Source organism: Pseudophryne corroboree, chromosome 1 (genome assembly GCF_028390025.1).
Source record: "Pseudophryne corroboree isolate aPseCor3 chromosome 1, aPseCor3.hap2, whole genome shotgun sequence".
In the NCBI taxonomy this organism is placed as follows: domain Eukaryota; kingdom Metazoa; phylum Chordata; class Amphibia; order Anura; family Myobatrachidae; genus Pseudophryne; species Pseudophryne corroboree.
Window position 1 is genome coordinate 186,602,799 of NC_086444.1, and position 20,134 is coordinate 186,622,932.

Consider the following 20,134-nt stretch of genomic DNA (forward strand, 5'->3'; position numbering starts at 1 on the left):
TCTTCTCTAGATCTGTCATTTTTTGGGGCTGTCGCTGGGCAACACGGACTTTCAACTCCCTCCACAGATTTTCTATTGGGTTGAGGTCTGGAGACTGGCTAGGCCACTCCAGGACCTTGAAATGCTTCTTATGGAGCCACTCCTTAGTTGTGTTTGGGGTCATTGTCATGCTGGAAGACCCAGCCATGTTCCATCTTCAATGCTCTTACTGAGGGAAGGAGGTTTTTGAACAAAATTCATTCTCTCCTTAATACGGATCAGTCGTCCTGTCCCCTTTGCAGAAAAGCAGCCACAAAGCATGATGTTTCCACCCCCATGCTTCACAGTGGGTATGGTGTTCTTGGGATGCCATTGATCATTCTTCTCCCTCCAAACATGGCGAGTGGTGTATATACCAAAAAGTTTGATTTTTCTCTCATCTGACCACATTACATTCTCCCAATCCTCCTCTGGATCATCCAGATGGTCACTGGCAAACTTTAGTCGGGCCTGGACATGTGCTGGTTTAAGCAGGGGGACCTTTCGGGTGCTGCAGGATTTCAATCCATGACGACGTAGTGTGCTACTAATGGTAACCTTTGTGACTGTGGTCCCAGCTCTCTTGAGGTCATTGACCAGGTCCCCCTGTGTAGTTCTGGGCTGATTCCTCACTGTTCTCAAGATCATTGATACCCCACGAGGTGAGATCTTGCATGGAGCCCCAGGTCGAGGGAGATTGTCAGTGATCTTGTATTTCTTCCATTTCTTAATAATTGCGCCAACAGTTGATCTCTTCTCATTAAGCTGCTTGCCTATTGTCGAGTAGCTCATCCCAGCCTTGTACAGCTCTACAATTTTGTCCCTGGTGTCCTTAGACAGCTCTCTGGTCTTGGCCATGATGGAGAGGAAGCAGTCTGACTGTTTGAGGGTGTGGAAAGGTGTCTTTTATACAGATAACCAGTTCAAACAGGTGCCATTAATACAGGTAACGAGTGGAGGATAGAAGAGCTTCTTAAAGAAGAAGTAACAGGTCTGTGAGAGCCAGAAATCTTGCTGCTTGGTAGGTGTCCAAATATTTATTTTCCACAAGAATATACAAGTAAATTGTTTAAAAATCATACCATGTGATTTTCCATTTTTTTTTTCCAGATTCTGTCTCTCACAGTTGAAATGTACCTATGATGGAAATTACAGACCTCTCATCTTTTTAAGTGGGTTAACTTGCACAATCGGTGGCTGTCCAAATACTTTTTTGCCCAACCTTTTATATATATATATATACACACACACACACACACACACACACACACACACACACACACACACACACACAGTATATACACTGCTCAAAAAAATAAAGGGAACACTAAAATAACACATCCTAGATCTGAATGAATGAAATATTCTTATTAAATACTTTGTTCTTTACATAGTTGAATGTGCTTACAACAAAATCACACAAAAATTATCAATGGAAATCAAATTTATTAACCCATGGAGGTCTGAATTTGGAGTCACACTCAAAATTAAAGTGGAAAAACACACTACAGGCTGATCCAACTTTGATGTAATGTCCTTAAAACAAGTCAAAATGAGGCTCAGTAGTGTGTGTGGCCTCCACGTGCGTGTATGACCTCCCTACAACACCTGGGCATGCTCCTGATGAGGTGGCGGATGGTCTCCTGAGGGATCTCCTCCCAGACCTGGACTAAAGCATCCGCCAACTCCTGGACAGTCTGTGGTGCAAAGTGTCATTGGTGGATGGAGCGAGACATGATGTCCCAGATGTGCTCAATTGGATTCAGGTCTGGGGAATGGGCGGGCCAGTCCATAGCATCAATGCCTTCGTCTTGCAGAAACTGCTGACACACTCCAGCTACATGAGGTCTAGCATTGTCTTGCATTAGGAGGAACCCAGGGCCAACCGCACCAGCATATGGTCTCACAAGGGGTCTGAGGATCTCATCTCGGTACCTAATGGCAGTCAGGCCACCTCTGGCAAGCACATGGAGGGCTGTGCGGCCCCCCAAAGAAATGCCACCCCACACCATAACTGACCCACTGCCAAACCGGTCATGCTGGAGGATGTTGCGGGCAGCAGAACGTTCTCCTTGGCGTCTCCAGACTCTGTCACGTCTGTCACATGTGCTCAGTGAGAACCTGCTTTCATCTGTGAAGAGCACAGGGCGCCAGTGGCGAATTTGCCAATCTTGGTGTTCTCTGGCAAATGCCAAACGTCCTGCACGGTGTTGGGCTGTAAGCACAACCCGCACCTATGGACGTCGGGCCCTCATACCACCCTCATGGAGTCTGTTTCTGATCTTTGAGTAGACACATTCACATTTGTGGCTTGCTGGAGGTCATTTTGCAGGGCTCTGGCAGTGCTCCTCCTGTTCCTCCTTGCACAAAGGCAGAGGTAGCTGTCCTGCTGCTGGGTTGTTGCCCTCCTACGGCCTCCTCCACATCTCCTGATGTACTGGCCTGTCTCCTGGTAGCGCCTCCATGCTCTGGACACTACGCTGACAGACACAGCAAACCTTCTTGCCACAGCTCGCATTGATGTGCCATCCTGGATGAGCTGCACTACCTGAGCCACTTGTGTGGGTTGTAGACTCCGTCTCATACTACCACTAGAGTGAAAGCACCGCCAGCTTTCAAAAGTGACCAAAACATCAGCCAGAAAGCATAGGAGCTGAGAAGTGGTCTGTGGTCACCACCTGCAGAACAACTCCTTTATTGGGGGTGTCTTGCTAATTGCCTATAATTTCCTCCTGTTGTCTGTTCCATTTGCACAACAGCATGTGAAATTGATTGTCAATCAGTGTTGCTTCCTAAGTGGACAGTTTGATTTCACAGAAGTGTGATTGACTTGGAGTTACATTGTGTTGTTTAAGTGTTCCCTTTATTTTTTTGAGCAGTGTATATATATATATATATATATATATATACTGTATATATATATATATATATATACACACACACACTACACAATGATTGTGTAAACCTGTCTCGTCACTTCTATGTGCGAAACGGCACAGCCTTGGAGAAGAGCACAAGCTGATTTACGGATTGGAGTAAAGGAGTAAGGGATGGTGGGGTTAGGATGGAGCTGTGACAGTTAGGAGGAGATGGAGGAGAGCAGAAACTTAGGTGAACCAGGCTGACAAATCCATGTTCATTCGTTACCTGCTCCACTGACACCATGGAGCTCCACTGGCACTGGGAACAGGCAGCCCCGGCCCCCATCTTATGGCTGTGTGCTCTGGGGTGGGAAGGGGGGTGTTGGCTATTACCAGCAGCTGAAAGCACCGGGGAGCGGTGGGGTCATGAAACACAGGGGCCCCAAGGATTAGGTTCCCTTGGGCAAATGACGTTTCAGTCCAACAAAGAGAAGGCCATGTCCGCTCCTATATATGATGTATGTTGAACTGTTTTAGGGTGGCATGAGAAGGGGGGGTGACCTCTGGGTTTTTATGGGCGGGGCTTCTGAGACAGTAAATGACAGGCATGCTGTAGTACAGGAAAAAATGCTGCAGATCACTGATCAGGGACTGATTTATGTGGGCCCGTCAAGACTGCTTAGTGGTAAATCCAGCCCTGGGGATGACCATCGGCTATTGATGGTTACAAGCCATCGATGGTTAACAGCCAATGCAAAATTATTTTGGGGAACAATCATGTCAGCCATACAGTCATATGTTCTGTCATACAATAAAAGTAATTACCACCTTCCTGCTAGAGAACTGTTCACAGGCTAACTGCCCACCCATTATGTGTCGCTAAACTCCATCATTGTAGCTAATCACCATCATATTTGCTCTAAATAATTGGAAATACAGTATAGTAGTGCTCTTCCCCTGCATAGACGCGGTACATACATGACAAGCAAAGCATGTACAGTACACCTGCCTGTATTTTGACTGCAGGTCACTGTGTCCAGTTACCTATATTTTCAATGTTCACATTTTGATATGGTCAAAATATCAACAGTAAAATTATAGACATGCCTAGATTATAAATGTCGACATTTTGACCAGGTCTATATTTTGACTGCAAGTAAAGCTACTGATGTGCAACTAACTATATTGTGACCATGTCAGTCTATTTCATTTATTTGTAAGATTCACTTATTTTCTAATATTTTACCTTTCTATCTTTTAATATTTTGCTTTATTGCTCTAAGTATAGTTGAATGTTTTATTAATGCATAATAAAAGTTATATTTTAATATTAATAGGGTAAACAATTCTCCCTATCCCAAACTGCAAACTCTGTATGAATGAAATTATTTCCATAAGGGTTCCTGTGCACTTAGGTGGTCATTCCGAGTTGTTCGCTCGCTAGCAGTGTTTAGCAGCCGTGCAAACGCTATGCCGCCGCCCACTGGGAGTGTATTTTAGCTTAGCAGAAGTGCGAACGAAAGAATCGAAGAGCGGCTACAAAATAATTTTGTGCAGTTTGAGAGTAGCTTCAGACCTACTCAGACTTCAGACTATTCAGTTCCTGTTTTGACGTCACGAACACGCCCTGCCTTTCGGCCAGCCACGACTGCGTTTTTCCTGGCATGCCTGCGTTTTTTCAAACACTCCCTGAAAACGGTCAGTTGACACCCAGAAATGCCCTCTTCCTGTCAATCACTCTGTGGACAGCAGTGCGACTGAAATGCTTCGCTAGACCTTGTGTGAAACTAGATCGTTCGTTGTAATAGTACAATGCGCGTGCACATTGCGCCGCATACGCATGTGCAGAAGAGCCGATTTTTTGCCTGCTCGCTGCGCAGCGACCGAAAGTAGCTAGCGATCAACTCGGAATGACCCCCTAAGTACAGTAAGTTACCCTCCTTTCTTTGCTCCCTCTTTTAAGTTAGAGATATGGGGTCATCAAGTTTATCAGCAACTGATAATCATGTTATCACTCTATGAATGACAAATGTTGCTGCAGCCAATCAGCTCCTAACAGCAAGTAGCAAGTGATAAGAATATCAGTCATTGATAAATCTGCCCCTTGGTGCAGTAACTATAACCCCCCCCCCCCTTTCTAGAAACATAGTCGACATTTTGGGCGGGATTCAATTCTTTTCACCCCTTTCCACACCCATTCTGTTTCTGCCCTCAGGGACGTTGTATCATTATTTCAGCTCGCTACCCCCGGAGTAGTGAGGCACCCAACCCTTTACACAGCTAAACCTGATTACTATGGGCGCAATATGCACGATAACGGAGATCATTTTAGACTTCACTACCGGAGCCAGGATCCGAGCCAGGCTTGGGTTTTCCCTCCTGACTCGGAAACCAGAACGAGGCAAAACGTCATCATCCTGCTGTCGGATTCTCGCGGGGTTTGGATTCGATATAAGGAAATGCGCGTCCCCGCCATTTTCACTCTGGCATTGGAGAGTGTAAAGAGAGGACGTGTCTCTGTCCGCAGTGGTAGTGTCTTGTGCTGCATCTGTCCAGTCACAGTGGTGGTGTCCTCTGCTGCCATATGTCCAGTGCTTCTGTATACGTCAAGTCCAGTGGTGCTGTGTTGTGCTGCCTCAGTACAGTGGTAGTGTCTTGTGCTGCATTAGTCCAGTCACAGTGGTGGTGTCCTCTGCTGCCATATGTCCAGTGCTGCTGTATAAATCCAGTCCATTGCAGTGTTATCCTGCATCAGTCCAGTGGTGGTGTCCCTGTGCTGCTCTATATGTCCAGTGGTACTGCCATATATGTCCAGTGGTACTGCTGTATATGTCCATTGATACTGCCGTATATGTCCAGTGATACTGCTGTATATGTCCAGCGGTACTGCCGTATAAATCCAGTGGTATTGGCATATAATTCCAGCGGTACTGGCGTATAAATCCAGTCCAGTGATACTGCCGTATATGTCCAGTGATACTGCCGTATACGTCCAGCGGTACTGCAGTATAAATCTAGTGATACTGGCATATAATTCCAGTGGTACTGACGTATAATTGCAGCAGTACTGGCGTATCAATCCAGTCCAGTGATACTGCCATATATGTCCAGTGATGCTGCCGTATATGTCCAGCGGTACTGCCGTATAAATCCAGTGATACTGCTGTATAAATCCAGCGGCACTGGCGTATAATTCCAGCGGTACTTGCATATAAATCCAGTCCAGTGAAAAGGCCGTATATGTCCAGTGATACTGCGTATAAATCCAGTGATACTGCCGTATAATTCCAGTGATCCTGCCGTATAATTCCAGTGGTACTGGCATATAAGTCCAGTAATACTGCCGTATAAGTCCAGTCCAGTGGTGCTGCCATATAAGTTCAGTGGTGATGTCCTGTGCTGTATATTTTTAAACTACAAATAAACGGGTTATTAATATTTAATCCAAATAATTTTCACAGGGTTTGCCCTGTGTGGTGTAGAGGTATGCTCTCCTGTACCGCATATTGTTATATAACTCCAGAAAAATAATGGAGAAAAAAATGTGAAGAATAAAATAGGGAAAGATCAAGAACCACTTCCTCCTAGTGCTGAAGCTGCTGTCACTAGTCATGACATAGATGATGAAATGCCATCAACATTGTCTGCCAAGGCCGATGACCAATGTCATAGTTGAGGGCATGTAAAATCCAAAAAGCCAAAGTTCAGTAAAATGACCCAAAACAATAAAATTAAATGGTCTGAGGAGAAACGTAAACTTGCCAATATGCCATTTACGACACGAAGTGGCAAGGAACCGCTAAGGCCCTGGCCTATGTTCATGACTAATGGTTCAGCTTCACATGACGATGGAAGCCCTCATACTTCCGCTAGAAAATGTAATAGAGAGTTAAGCTGGAAAAAGAACTGTGCATTCTAAGATGGTATCACAAATCCCCAAGGAGATTTCAAGTGTGTCGGTGGTTGTGATGCCTGACCTTCCCAACACTAGATGGGAAGAGATGGCTCCTTCCACCATTTGCACGCCCTCTGCAAGTTCTGGAGGGAGCACCCACAGTCCAGTTTCTAATATTCAAATTGAAGATGTCACTGTTGAAGTACACCAGGATGAGGATATGGGTGTTGCTGGTGCTGAGGAGGAAGTTGACGAGGAAGATTCTGATGGTGATGTGTTTTTTTTTAAATCAGGCACCAGGGGAGACACCTGTTGTCCATGGGATGAATAAGCCCATTGTGATACCTGGGCAAAATACAAAAAAAAACACCTCTTCGGTGTGGAATTATTTCTCCACAAATCCGAACAACAGGTGTCAAGCCGTGTGTTGCCTCTATCAATCTGTAATAAGTAGGGGTAAAGACGTTAATCACCTAGGAACATCCTCCCTTATACATCACCTGCATCGCATTCATCAGAAGTCAGTGTCAAGTTGTGAAACTTTGGGTAAGAGCGTAAGCAGTCCACTGACACCTAAATCCCTTCTTCCTCTTGTACCCAAGCTCCTGCAAGCCACACCACCAACTCCCTCAACATCAACTTCCTCCGGAGGATCCTTGAGTGGTACGCCTACTGCTGCTGTTGCTGCCGCTGCTGATGTTGCTGCTGCTGGGAGTCGATCGTCATCCCAGACAGGAAGTCGGAAAACCACTTGTACTACTTCAGCTAAGCAATTGACTGTCCAACAGTCCTTGGTGAGGAAAATGAAATATGACAGCAGTCATCCTGTTGCAAAGTGGATAACTGAGGCCTTGACAGGTATGTTGGTGTTAGACTTGCATCCGGTATCCGCCATTAGTTCAGTGGGACTAAGAGATTTGTGATATCGGACAACGCCACCAATATTGTGCGTGCATTACATCTGGGCAAATTCCAGCACGTCCCATGTTTTGCACATACAAATAATTTGGTGGTGCAGAATTTTTCTAAAAATGACAGGAGCGTGCAGGCCACTTTTGGCATTCAGCCACTGTGTGCCGAAAACTGGAGCACCAGTAAACACTCCTGAACCTGCCCTGCCATCACCTGAAGCAAGAGGTGGTAACAAGGTGGAATTCAACACTTTATATTCTTCAGAGGATGGAGGAGCAGCAAAAGGCCATTCAAGCCTATACCTGCACCTAAGATATAGGCAAAGGAGGGGGAATGCACCTGACTCAAGCGCAGTGGAGAATGATTTCCGTCTTGTGCAAGGTTCTCCAACCCTTTGAACTTGCCACACGTGAAGTCATTTCAGACACTGCCAGCTTGAGTCAGGTCATTCCCCTCATCAGGCTTTTGCAGAAGCAGCTGGAGATTTTGAAGGAGGAGCTAAGATGGAGTGATTCCGCAAAGTATGTGGGACTCGTGGATGGAGCCCTTCATTCGCTTTGCCAGGATTCATGGGTGGTCAATCTGTTGAAATCAGAGCACTGCATTTTGGTCACCGTGCTCGATCTTAGGTTTAAAGCCTATGTTGCATCTCTTTCCAGCAGACACAAGTCTTCAGAGGTTTAAAGACCTGCTGGTGAGAAAATTGTCAACTCAAGCAGAATGTGACCCATCAACAGCTCCTCCTTCACTTTCTCCCGCAACTGGGGCTGCGAGGAAAATTATAAGATTTCCTAGCCCACCTGCTGGCGGTGATGCAGGGCAGTTAGGAGTGAGTGCTGACATCTGGTCCGGACAGAAGGACCTGCCAACGAGTACTGACATGTCTACTGTCACTGCATATGATTCTGTCACAATTGAAAGAATGGTGGAGGATTTTATGAGTGACAGCATCCAAGTAGGCATGTCAGACAGTCCGTACGTATACTGGCAGGAAAAAGAGGCAATTTGGATGCCCTTACACAAACTGGCTTTATTTTACCTAAGTTGCCCTCCCTCCAGTGTGTACTCCGAAAGAGTGTTTAGTGCAGCCGGTAACCTTGTAAGCGATCGGCGTAGAAGGTTACTTCCACAAAATGTGGAGAAGATGATGGTCATCAAAATTAATTATACATTCCTCCGGGAAGACCTTTACCAGCAATTGCCTACAGAAAGTACACAGAGACCTGTGATGGTGGATTCCAGTGGGGACGAATTAATACTCTGTGAGGAGCAGGATGTATACACTGAAAGGGGTGAGGAATCGGAGGATGAGGATGAGGTCGACATCTTGCCTCTGTAGGGCCAGTTTGTGCAAGGAGAGTTTGATTGCTTCTTTTTTGGTGGGGGCCCAAACAAATCAGTCATTTCAGCCACAGTCGTGTGGCAGACTCTGTCGCCGAAATAATTGGTTTGTTAAAGTGTGCATGTCCTGTTTATACAACATAAGGGTGGGTGGGAGGGCCCAAGGACAATTACATCTTGCACCTCTTTTTCTTCTTTGCATCGTGTGCTGTTTGGGGACTAGTTTTTTAAAGTGCCATCCTGTCTGACACTGCCGTACAACTCCAGGGGTGCTGCTGTACAACTCCAGGGGTACTGCCGTGTAAGTCCAGTCCAGTGGTGCTGTCTTGTGCTGCATCAGTCCAGTGGTGGTGTCTTTTACTGCCGTAAGTCCAGTGGTGGTGTCCTGTGCTGTATATTATTTACTCCAAATAAAAGGGTTATATACTTATATTATTATCCAAATCATTTTTACAGGGTATGCCCTGTGTGGTGTAGGGGTACGCTCGTCTGTGTTGCATATTATTATAATAATATTATCCAAATAAATTTTACAGGCTTTGGTGTGTGTGTGTGTGTGTGTGTGTGTGTGTGTGTGTGTGTGTGTGTGTGTGTGTGTGTGTGTGGTTTAGGAGTACGCTGTCCTGTGCCACCAATATTGTGCGTGTATTACATCTGGGAAAATTCCAGCACTTCCCATGTTGTTTGTGCCGCACACTTCTGTTGCTTAGCTTAGTCATACAGCTACCTCATTGCACCTTTTATTATCTTTGCATTAAGTTCTGTTTGGGGCCTATTTTTTTAAATCTGCCATTCTGTCTGCCACTGCAGTGCCACTCCTAGATGGGCCAGGTGTTTGTACCGCACACTTGTGTCGCTTAGCTTAGTCATACAGTGACCTCTATGCAACCTTTTGGCCTAAAAACAATATTGTGAGTTGTGAGGTGTTCAGAATAGACTGGAAACGAATGTTATTGAGGTTAATAATACCGTAGGCTCAAAATTAACCCAAATTCTGTGATTTTAGCTGTTTTTATGTTTTTTTCAAAAATCATCCAGATCCAAAACCAAAACACGAAAAGGATGTTTTTTTCAAAACCAAGCCAGAACCAAAACACGAGGATGGAACCAGAACCAAAACACAAAACATGAAAAGTACCCGCCGCATATCTCTAGTCTAAATGCTTACCACTCTGCATTGCCTGCACTTAAATGCACCCATTTTTGGAGCATGTGACCTCACGCAAAATACACACCGCAAATGAGACATACATCCAATAATGTGACAGCCCCAACATTATCTCCGTCATCTATCAAGTTATAAAATTAATACTTTTCATGCCTTTAATTTAAGATTACGGGGCTAATTCAGACCTGATTGCTGCTGTGCGAACACACAGGTCTGAACTGCACATGCGCCGGCGATGCAGTGCACCGGCACATGCCAGACAGCCGACGACTGTCTTTGCCCTGCGATCGCCTCTGCCTGATTGACAGGCAGAAGGGGTCACTGGGTGGGAGGGGGCGGGCCGGTGGCATTTGGCCGCCGTTTAGGGGGTGCGGTCAGGGCAACACAGGTGTGCACGGACCGTTAGGTGTGCTTTTGTACTTGTGCAACGGGGCAGGGCCTGACATGTGGGGCGGACTTGCCCTGTGCTGGGCGTCCCTACGCATGTCAGGGAAGCTGGCCGTAGATGTGCTAAATTTAGCACATCTACGATCAAGTCTGAATCACCCCCTATGTTTATTTGAGCAAGATAATAGTTTTCTTAAGATGGTACTGAGGAATTTGCTAAGCATTGGTTTTGTATGCGGTTTGCAAACCACCACACTTTTTTTTTCAAAGCCAAATCTAATGTAGAGATCTGAATGTTCCAAACAGAAGGCGGATTGCCATACATTGATTTATGTGCAGTAATAGATATTCTAGCTCTTTTCTTTGTTGTCTATTCAAAGAGTATTGCGTTCTCCAAATATAGTTGCTTTATCTAGTCAGTTTCAGTTGTAGCACCATTTAGGATATATTTTATGCTCTGTTTTATGATACTTTGTCTGCCTTCCATGCAATCTGGGTTCCTAGGATTATACGAGGCACTTTCTGTTTATATGGCAGTAGCTCATTAACTTCAGCTATATCACACACTATTTTATAATTCTATTTTGATATTCTTATTTCTCCTACTAATACTCAAAACTGTGAAACGCAGACATACCAAAGATTTTTTTCCTTTTAAAATTTAATACATATTTATTGTTTACATGGTGCATCATTATAGCTGTCCCGCATTCTGGATACTAGAATAAATCTTGGACTTTAAAAAGAAAGAAAAGAGTAATAAACCTTAGCAAAACTAAACAAAATACCTGCCTGTGACAGGTGATAGTTACTGAGGCACCGACTGGAGATTTTATGTCTGGTAATAATCACTATTAGTGTTGAGTTTGCATCTAACAGCTCATTAGTAGTTATGTAGAATCCCGTAATGAAACTACAATCATATTTGATTTACTCATACAGAAATATCAGCACCAAAAGCAAATACAGCATCAAAAACCTGGCAACACGCATAATGGACCATATCAAATTGTTCTCTAAATACAGTACTTTGTGTGCTGCGACAAGAATTCTCAGTATGCGATGACCAAATATAACCGAGCACATCTAGTCTCCGTTTGCCAATGTTAATGAACGGATTGGCACTTAGCAACATTATTTTATTTATCTGCAGAATTCACGATGCAGTAACAGATGCTTAAACAGATTCCTATTCCTTTTGTAACATCAGTCCCAATGTGTTGGATTCCTTGGCTTGTTTGTGAAAAAATAAAAAATACCAGCTGTTTCAAATTGAGAAAACACAGCGATCTTTGTTCCCTGGTCCCACTTCTGTGCTCACCATAAAACCTCAGAATAAATGTTGGACATGAAACCTCTCAACCCACGCAAAGTTAGAAGTTTTAGTATGCAGCTATTTAATGTCATTCATAACATTCTGAATTCTATTGCAGGCATCTGTTAGTTTTGTGGCTGGATGAAGTACAGAAACAATGATAATAATTGGAATAATTTAACAGATCATATTGCAGCTATAAGGTTAGATTAAACATAACAAAATTAACATACCTTGGGATACGGGAAAAAATCAACTTGTTTTGTTCTATTTAAAAAAAAAAATTGTGGCTCAGCTTCTGCTCAAATCAAAGCCTGGAGTGTAGGATGTGTTTATAGTCTTGTTATGAATATTAACAAGTTCAAACAGCAGCTACTGTAGATTAACTACAACAGTGTTTTATCCATGTGCCCTAGGAGCAGATTTATTTTCAGCTCCATGAATGGCTATTTCTATCCAGCTTTAGATAATATTTTTATTCTTAGTCTTATGTATTTAATATTACCCCATTATCACCCTGTTAATGGATGAATAACTGATCCCAAATATTTTGGAGCAATCTTAAATACAAAGTTACTCAGCTTTGCGCAACATGATACATATTTATTAGAGTTGCACAGATCTCACACTTAGTTTTCCACCAGTGCATTTTCGCACTGATGTCACTACTATGCTGTACTGTACTGTACTGTACTATACTTAACACTTTCAAATACAGAAAATTTGAGTAAAAGCAGCATATTATTAGTAGAGATGAGTTCCCTGAGAACCATGGCCACCTGAACTTCAAAAATCAGAGGGAAAACAAACACCAGTTCAGGTTTTCTGTCCTTGATCAGATTCCAAAATGAGGCAGAATGTAGTCTTCCCAGCATCGGATCTTGTGTGTTGGATTTTATATAAGTCCCTCCCTCAGTGATTTGGGTGTCAGAGAGCACAGCCAATAGACTGCCAGGTCATTAAGCATTATAGCAAAACTGATGCACAGTACACAAAACACAGAGCTCCTCCTAAGTTCCTCCTAAGGGCAGCATTATTTTTTTCAATGCAATTATTGATTAACCCTTTATTTTTGCACAATCAGTCACAGCATTAACCCTTGGTGCACTCCGATATTCTTTTTTTTTGCCACTGCCCATACTGCTGCCCACAGCTCCTAATACAGGGGCAGTAGTAACCCTTGGTGCACACTGGTGTTCTTTTTTTGTCATTGCCCGTACTGCAGTATTAACCCTTTGTTGGTGCACACACACTGGTGCGTGCCACCATTACTATAATAAGTGCAGTGATTCACAGAGGTTTGTAAAAAATACAAATAAATAAAAAAGATATTAAAAAAAGCTTGTGTGTTCAGGGCCAGGCCGTGCCCAACTGTGTTCATACATATATGCACTGTTACTCCACAGTGTGAGTTGTCATTTGAGAAGAAAAAAAAGTAGTATTTATTTTTTGTACAACTTGTGTATTCAATAAAGCTCAATAGGTGCTGTTCCGCATTGCATGCATAAATAGAAGCACTGTGACTCGGTTGGAGAGTTGTCATTTGCAAAAACTTTGTAAAACTTGTGTCTGCTATACCCCACTGTGTTTGTTTACATAAATATAAATGCTGTGACTCCCTGCAATGTGATTTGTCGTTTGTGAAAAAAGGAAAAAGATCATATTTTTTTTGTACAACATGTGTGCTGTGCCCCACAGTGTTTGTTCACATAAATATAAATGCTGTGATTCCCTGCAGTGTGAGTAGTAATTTGTAAAAAATGTAAAAATAATTCTTTTTTTTTTGTACATCTTATGTGTGGTGTAGGTGCTGTACCCAACTGCATTTACATAATGCAGTGGGTTTTATACAGTTCAAGAGAAAAGAAAATGAAAGAGGACTTATCCTGCGCTCCTCAATCCATTCACTGATCCAATATTTCTAAGTCATTCATGAATTTCATCATTGTGCCATAAAACAAAAATGTAATGTACAAATAGTGAAGTACAGTTTATACAATATTTTAATAAGGCACATACACATAAAAACATTTTTTAAGAAAATTACAGTAAAAACAATATATAAATTAACAATAAGCAGCATGTCATATATGACACCAATTCATAAGGTACAGTGGGTAATTACCGTAAAAATTAGAACTGTGGCCAAACGGGCGTGTGGGTTTTTTTGTCAGAGGGAATCCCAGAAATCCTTTCTCCGCGTTATGTTGCAGCATCAGATCCGCCACCGTCCTTAGAGCTGGGGTCCTGTGTGTTAGAAATATTCGATCAGTGAATGGATTGAGGAACGCAGGATAAGTCCTCTTTCATTTTCTTTTCTGTTGAGCATGTTTTGGGGTGGGGGGGGGAGAACCCTCTTAGAGAGAGTGATATTTCCAGCAGCTCCGGTGCGCACTTAGTTATTCCTGCATTTTGTTGGTTTTATACAGTTACTTGAGGTCCTGTGTTCATGCTACCAAATTCCACTTTGGCTCCATTTCACTAGAAAAGCAAATCCTCATTTGTACCAGGACATTAAAAAACAACAACTAATTATTGCGGTAGTAGGCAAACTAAAGATTACATGACTATGACAGACCACTGGGTGAGTGAATTGCATGCAGCAGCAGCAACAGAATCTAACAAACACCGCCAGCTCATTCAAAGGCTGGCTACTCTGTGCACCACTGGATTCAATAAGAGGCATACCGATAACAACCTCTTAGAAAAACTAAGGGATGTCATAGAAACATGGCTAACCCCACTTAGACTCTCCTCAGGAGATATGCGGTCAGCATAACGATGGACGTGATCCTGGCTATCACAATACCAATGCCGGGATACTGCCAGGGGCACCATACCGCACCGGAATGCCGGTGAGGTAGGTGATTCCCCCTCTGTGGGTGTAGACGACACCCATAGAGGAAGAATAGAACCTGTGGCCTGCAAAGCTCACCACCAAGCCCGCAAGGGTCTTCATTGCTCTTGCCCCCTTTTGCCATTCTAATGAACAGTATCCTGGTTGCCGGGATCACATACTGATCGGCCTCAGGATTTGTGATTTCTGATAATGACAAACACTATGAGAGCTATACAGCTGGGTGTATTCAAACATGTCCCATGTTTTGCTCACACAATCAACTTGGTGGTACAGAGTTTTTTAGTAAATGACAGGGAAGTGCAGGAAATGCTGTCTGTGACCAAAAAACAGAATGAAAGAGATTGCAATGACTACAAGAACAGATCACTTTTCCCTGCCACCAACTGAAGCAAGTGGTGATAACAAGGTAGAATTTTATATGCTTCAGCAGATGGAGTAACAGAAAAATCCATCCAAAGCTACACAGGGGGAATGTATCTTAGTCCAACGTAGTGGAGAATACTTTCCTGTTGTGCAAGGTGAAGACCATTCAAAATACTGTAGTCACACGTGAAGTGAGTTCAGACAATGCTAAATTGAGTCAGGTGTTTTCCCTAATTAGACTTTTGGAAAGACAGCTTGAGAAATTGAAGGAGGAGATGCAATGAAGAGATTCAGCTAAGTATGTTGGACTCGTAGATCAAGTCCTTTATATGCTTTGCCAGGATCCAAGGGTTGTCAATATTTTGAAATTGGATCACTCAATTTTGGCAACCGTGCTTGATCCTAGGTTTAAATCATCCGCAATCTATTTCTTTCCAACTGACCAAGATCTTAAGAGATGCAAAGATCTCCTGGAGAGCAATTTGGCAGCTCAAGTGGTACTTGACATGACAACACCTCCTCCTTCAGTTTCTACAGCAACTGCTGCTGCTAGTAAAAAACTAAGCTTTCCTGAGAGAACCAGTGGTGATGCAGATGTTTCAGCCAACATTTTGACATCTGGTCGGGTTGAAAACAATTGACCAAAACTAGTGACACTTCTACCGTAACTCCATCAGATCCGGTCAAAATCCAAAGAATGGGGGAGGTTTATTTTAATGACAGCATATAAAAAGCTTGTCAGAGTCCCTGGAAGGAAGAAAAAAAAGGCAATTTGGTGGCCCTTGTATACACTCTCTCTTTGCATTGCTTAAGCTGCTTAGCTGCTCACTTTCTAGTGTGTACTCAGAAAGCGTTTGTAACACTTCCTCAAAATGTGGAAAAGATGTTCATTAAAATTAACTACAAATTCCACATGGAAGACCTTTACTGGCAACTACATCAAAGTACAGAGATTTCTGTAACGGTGGATTGCAGCGGAGATTAATTGATATTGGGCCTAATTCAGACCTGATCACTGTGCTGCAAATTAGCATAGGTCTGCAATCAGATAGTCACCACCCAGGTTGAGTGAAAAACTGCCCTGTGCAAGTGTGCGAAGCATGTGTACAGTGGACATCTGGACATCTGTTCGCAACTCACTCACCATTTAATGATTTTTCCAGTCTGTGCATAGCCCAAGACTTACTCCTACAGTGTGATATAAACAGGTTGTTTGGGGCTGGAGCTGATGTCACACACGCTCCCAAAAAACACTTGGAACTCCTGCATTTTTCCTGACACTCCCAGAAAACAGCCAGTTACCACCCCCAAACATCTCCTTCCTGTCAATCACCTTGCTAACGCCTAGCGATCAAATTTTTGCACCATCCTGTCACTGTTTGGCAACATGCATGTGCATTGCTATGCATACGCATATGTATTCATTTAATAATCGGCCGCTGTGCGGTCAGGTCTGAATTAGACCCATTGTGTGGGGATGATGTACACACTGGTGATGCTGACAATGGTAGTGACAATGATGTCTTGCCACTGCAAATATGTTAGCTTAGCTGCCTTAAGCCCATTAGTAGCTTGGTTTGTGGGGGTCCCTGTTGCTGAAGCACTTGGTTTGTTAAACTGTGAATGTCCTTTTAAGTATCCAACATAAGGGTGGGTGGGAGGGCCCAAGGACACTTCCATGTTGTACCACTTTTAATTTCTGCCACGGATGTGTGGCAAGGTTTCATAGATGTGCTATAAACTTTTTGTGCTGCTGCCCTGTCGCTTAGTATCAAGCCAGCTTGCTGCAGCCTTTGGCTGACTGGAATCTAATGTTATTGATATTAATAATACTGTAGGAACAAAAAAGGTGATTTAAGCAGTTTTTATGAATTTGTGGAAAAAATACAGATTAAAAACCAAAACACGTGAGGGTGGTTTTGGCAAAACCAAACAATGTTAATGCAGATCCAAACACAAAACACGGGGGTCAGCGCACTTCTCTAATTATCTATTAATCTATTAATCAATTAATCTATTATTAACAATAGCACATTAAGTGGCCAATTTATCACCATCCGGATGCGGATGTGATGTGATAAAAATCGACCCAATTAGCAATGTGGTTATTGATTACATTGCACGGGTGTATCAATAATTACATACAGAGACTGAGCTTGTGAGAAAGCTCTATCCCTACAATACCACTCCGCAGCATTGTTGGGGTATTTTTATAAAAAATTCAGAGCTCCTGGAGGGGTGCCAGTCATCAGGGCTCCTTGTGTGCTGTGACCTACAGTGTTGTAAAGTGAGCTGCCACTTTGCAGCATCACTTTACTGCACAGAGGGTCATAGGAGTGTCAGGGAGCCCCAATGACCCGCAGCCTGCACCACAGCACCAATCACCGATCCCAAGGTAGATGATTTTTTTTCCACAGTGATCACCTTGTCTATCCATCGGAAGCTGAAGCTGGCATAATTATCACAGGGATCTTTGCAGTATTTTTTTACAATTTTTTTTTTTGTAAATTCTGCAAGATCGCATCTCCCATTATAAGTATGTGAAATGCGATCTGGTTACTAAAAAACAGTGAACTAAAGGGTTTTGAACAGTTTTTCACAAAAACTGCTCCAAAAGCCCTTTAATACATTTAGGTGATACTAAAATAATGTGAAAAGAGTATGGAAAAAACACCCTTTTCATATTATTTTAGTAACAAAAATGTATAATAAATATGCCCATAAGAAAGGAGTGTGCAGTCTTCATCCGGGCCCCCTCCTATCTAGCAAGCAGCGGCAGAGACAGTGATTCTGAGCACTAGGTGGTACGCAGCACCATTTTCCCGGTGATTTTCCTTACTGCGCATGTGCAAAATTATGGGAAAATGGATACTGCAATAGACCTGCCCACCACCTAGTGCTCAGAGTCACTGCGGCTGACATGGGACTCTGGAGATTTAAGTATTTAAAAAAAAATGGGTGCAGTGTGATGTGTGGGCCACTCAAGACATATGGGCCCATGTTCACCACACACATTGCTCCCATTATAGATCTGCCACTGCTATCTATACAGAAGAATGACAATATGTAAAATCATGTTATACTGTCCACTGTTGTTTGTCTGGATTTTTTCCTGTGACCGTGCAAAGCAATATCTAAAACAGACATGAGAGAAAACATAAATAAGTTGCACGGAGGCCGGTTAGGGTTAGGCTACAGGACGGGACGATTACGGTCAGTCTGCATTAGGGGTGGTTTAAGATAAATGATAGAGGTAGGGTTAAAATACTTACCAGGATCCGTCAGGATTTTGACCACAGTATTTTGTACCCAACCCATATTTATGTATGTGATATGCAAGCTTTAGGCAAGGGTGTATCTGTAATGTATGGTGGGTATATGGTACACATGGGCCCATGTGTCATGGGGTACCCCTATTATAGGGTCTAGGTTTTCTGATACACACAGGCAGGGTGACACTGTGTGTATCAGAAAAATGCATCTACTTTAGGCATACAGTATGTGTTAATGCTCAATGAATGAGCTTCCTTAGCCTATTTGTACACTACCTTACAAATGTACAATATTAAAAACCTGTGATCATCCTTTGTAATATCAATATACAAGACATGATTTCAACAACATATACCATACCTCCCAACACGACCCTCTCCAGGAGGGACAGAATGCTCTGCTCCTGGACTTCCCTCTTAATGTATGATTGCCATCACCTGTGCTGGATCACTTTTCTTATCCATTAACCTGTTCAACACGGGTTCCGGCAATCATAAATTAAGAGAAAAGTCCAGAAGCAGAGCATTGTGTCCCTCCTGGAGAGGGTCATGTTGGGAGGTATGCATAAACTGATATAAGCATACTTGCCTACCTGACCCTCTCCATGAGGGAGAAAATGCTCTGTTCCTGGACTTTCCTGGTAATGTATGATTGCTATCACCTGTGGTGAGCTAGTTAATTGATAAGAAAGGTGTTTCACCACAGGTGATGGCAATCATACATTGCCAGGAAAGTCCAGGAACAGAGCATTTTCTCCCTCATGGAGAGGGTCAGGTAGGCAAGTATGGATATAAGTTAATACTCTTATGTTGTATATGAAATTAATACAGTAAACTCCAAGAATCAGGGATCTATGAACTAAGCTTTGGAGAGAGATAAAGTAGGCAGGCATAAAAGCAATCAGCTCCTGTCATTTTTAAAACACAGCCTGTGACATGTCTTTTAGGAGCTGATGCGATACCCTCAGGGGCGAAAACGCGGCGGATGGGGGTTAGTACATATGAAAATACGATAAAATGAGGTTTTTATCGCATTTTCCCTTTAGTACAGTATATCCCGCCCTCATACTGGTCTGCACACAAGTGCAACCCATACTTGCCTACCTGACCCTCTCCATGAGGGAGAAATGCTCTGTTCCTGGACTTTCCTGGTAATGTATGATTGCCATCACCTGTGGTGAAACACCTTTCTTATCAATTAACTAGCTCACCACAGGTGATGGCAATCATACATTACCAGGAAAGTCCAGGAACAGAGCATTTTCTCCCTCATGGAGAGGGTCAGGTAGGCAAGTATGGACTGCAACCTGTCATTTCATACAATGAGCCCCCTAGAGCAAGTTATTAGTCTGTCAAATTTTTACAAGGACACTTTTAGTTTCCAATCCGCCCCTGGTATCAGACACAGCTGCAGCAAACTACACAATTAAGGCTGCTTTTGCTTACAAACAGGCCCCATGAGGAGGGATATCAACCCCTTCCCCCTCAACACACCCCACCATGTCACCAGACAATAACTAAAACAGTATGGAAAAAATAACATTTTCAACAGGTGAAGAATATTGTGAAACTAAGAAAAGTGGTCCCCTCATGTATTGCTGTTGGTAATTTATAAAATAAAATAGGATGATAAGGGGCATATTCATCATCACTTAATTTCTACAAAAGTAGGGTAAAATTAAAATTTTCACCTACTGTAGAAATTAAATTCTGGGGCCATGCATTGTGAAGGTTACGCAGGT

The 20,134-nt window shown here is 43.1% G+C and overlaps 1 long non-coding RNA gene across 1 annotated transcript in view; it reads right to left on the reverse strand.

The window, feature by feature from the left end:
- Positions 1 to 14,152, reverse strand: part of LOC135043115 (uncharacterized) — a 195,880-nt gene extending 181,728 nt beyond the window's left edge. The window contains exon 1 of the long non-coding RNA XR_010236446.1: positions 14,023 to 14,152. This is a non-coding gene — a long non-coding RNA (uncharacterized LOC135043115). The remainder of the gene's footprint in view (positions 1 to 14,022) is intronic.
- Between the last annotated feature and the right edge of the window lie 5,982 nt (positions 14,153 to 20,134).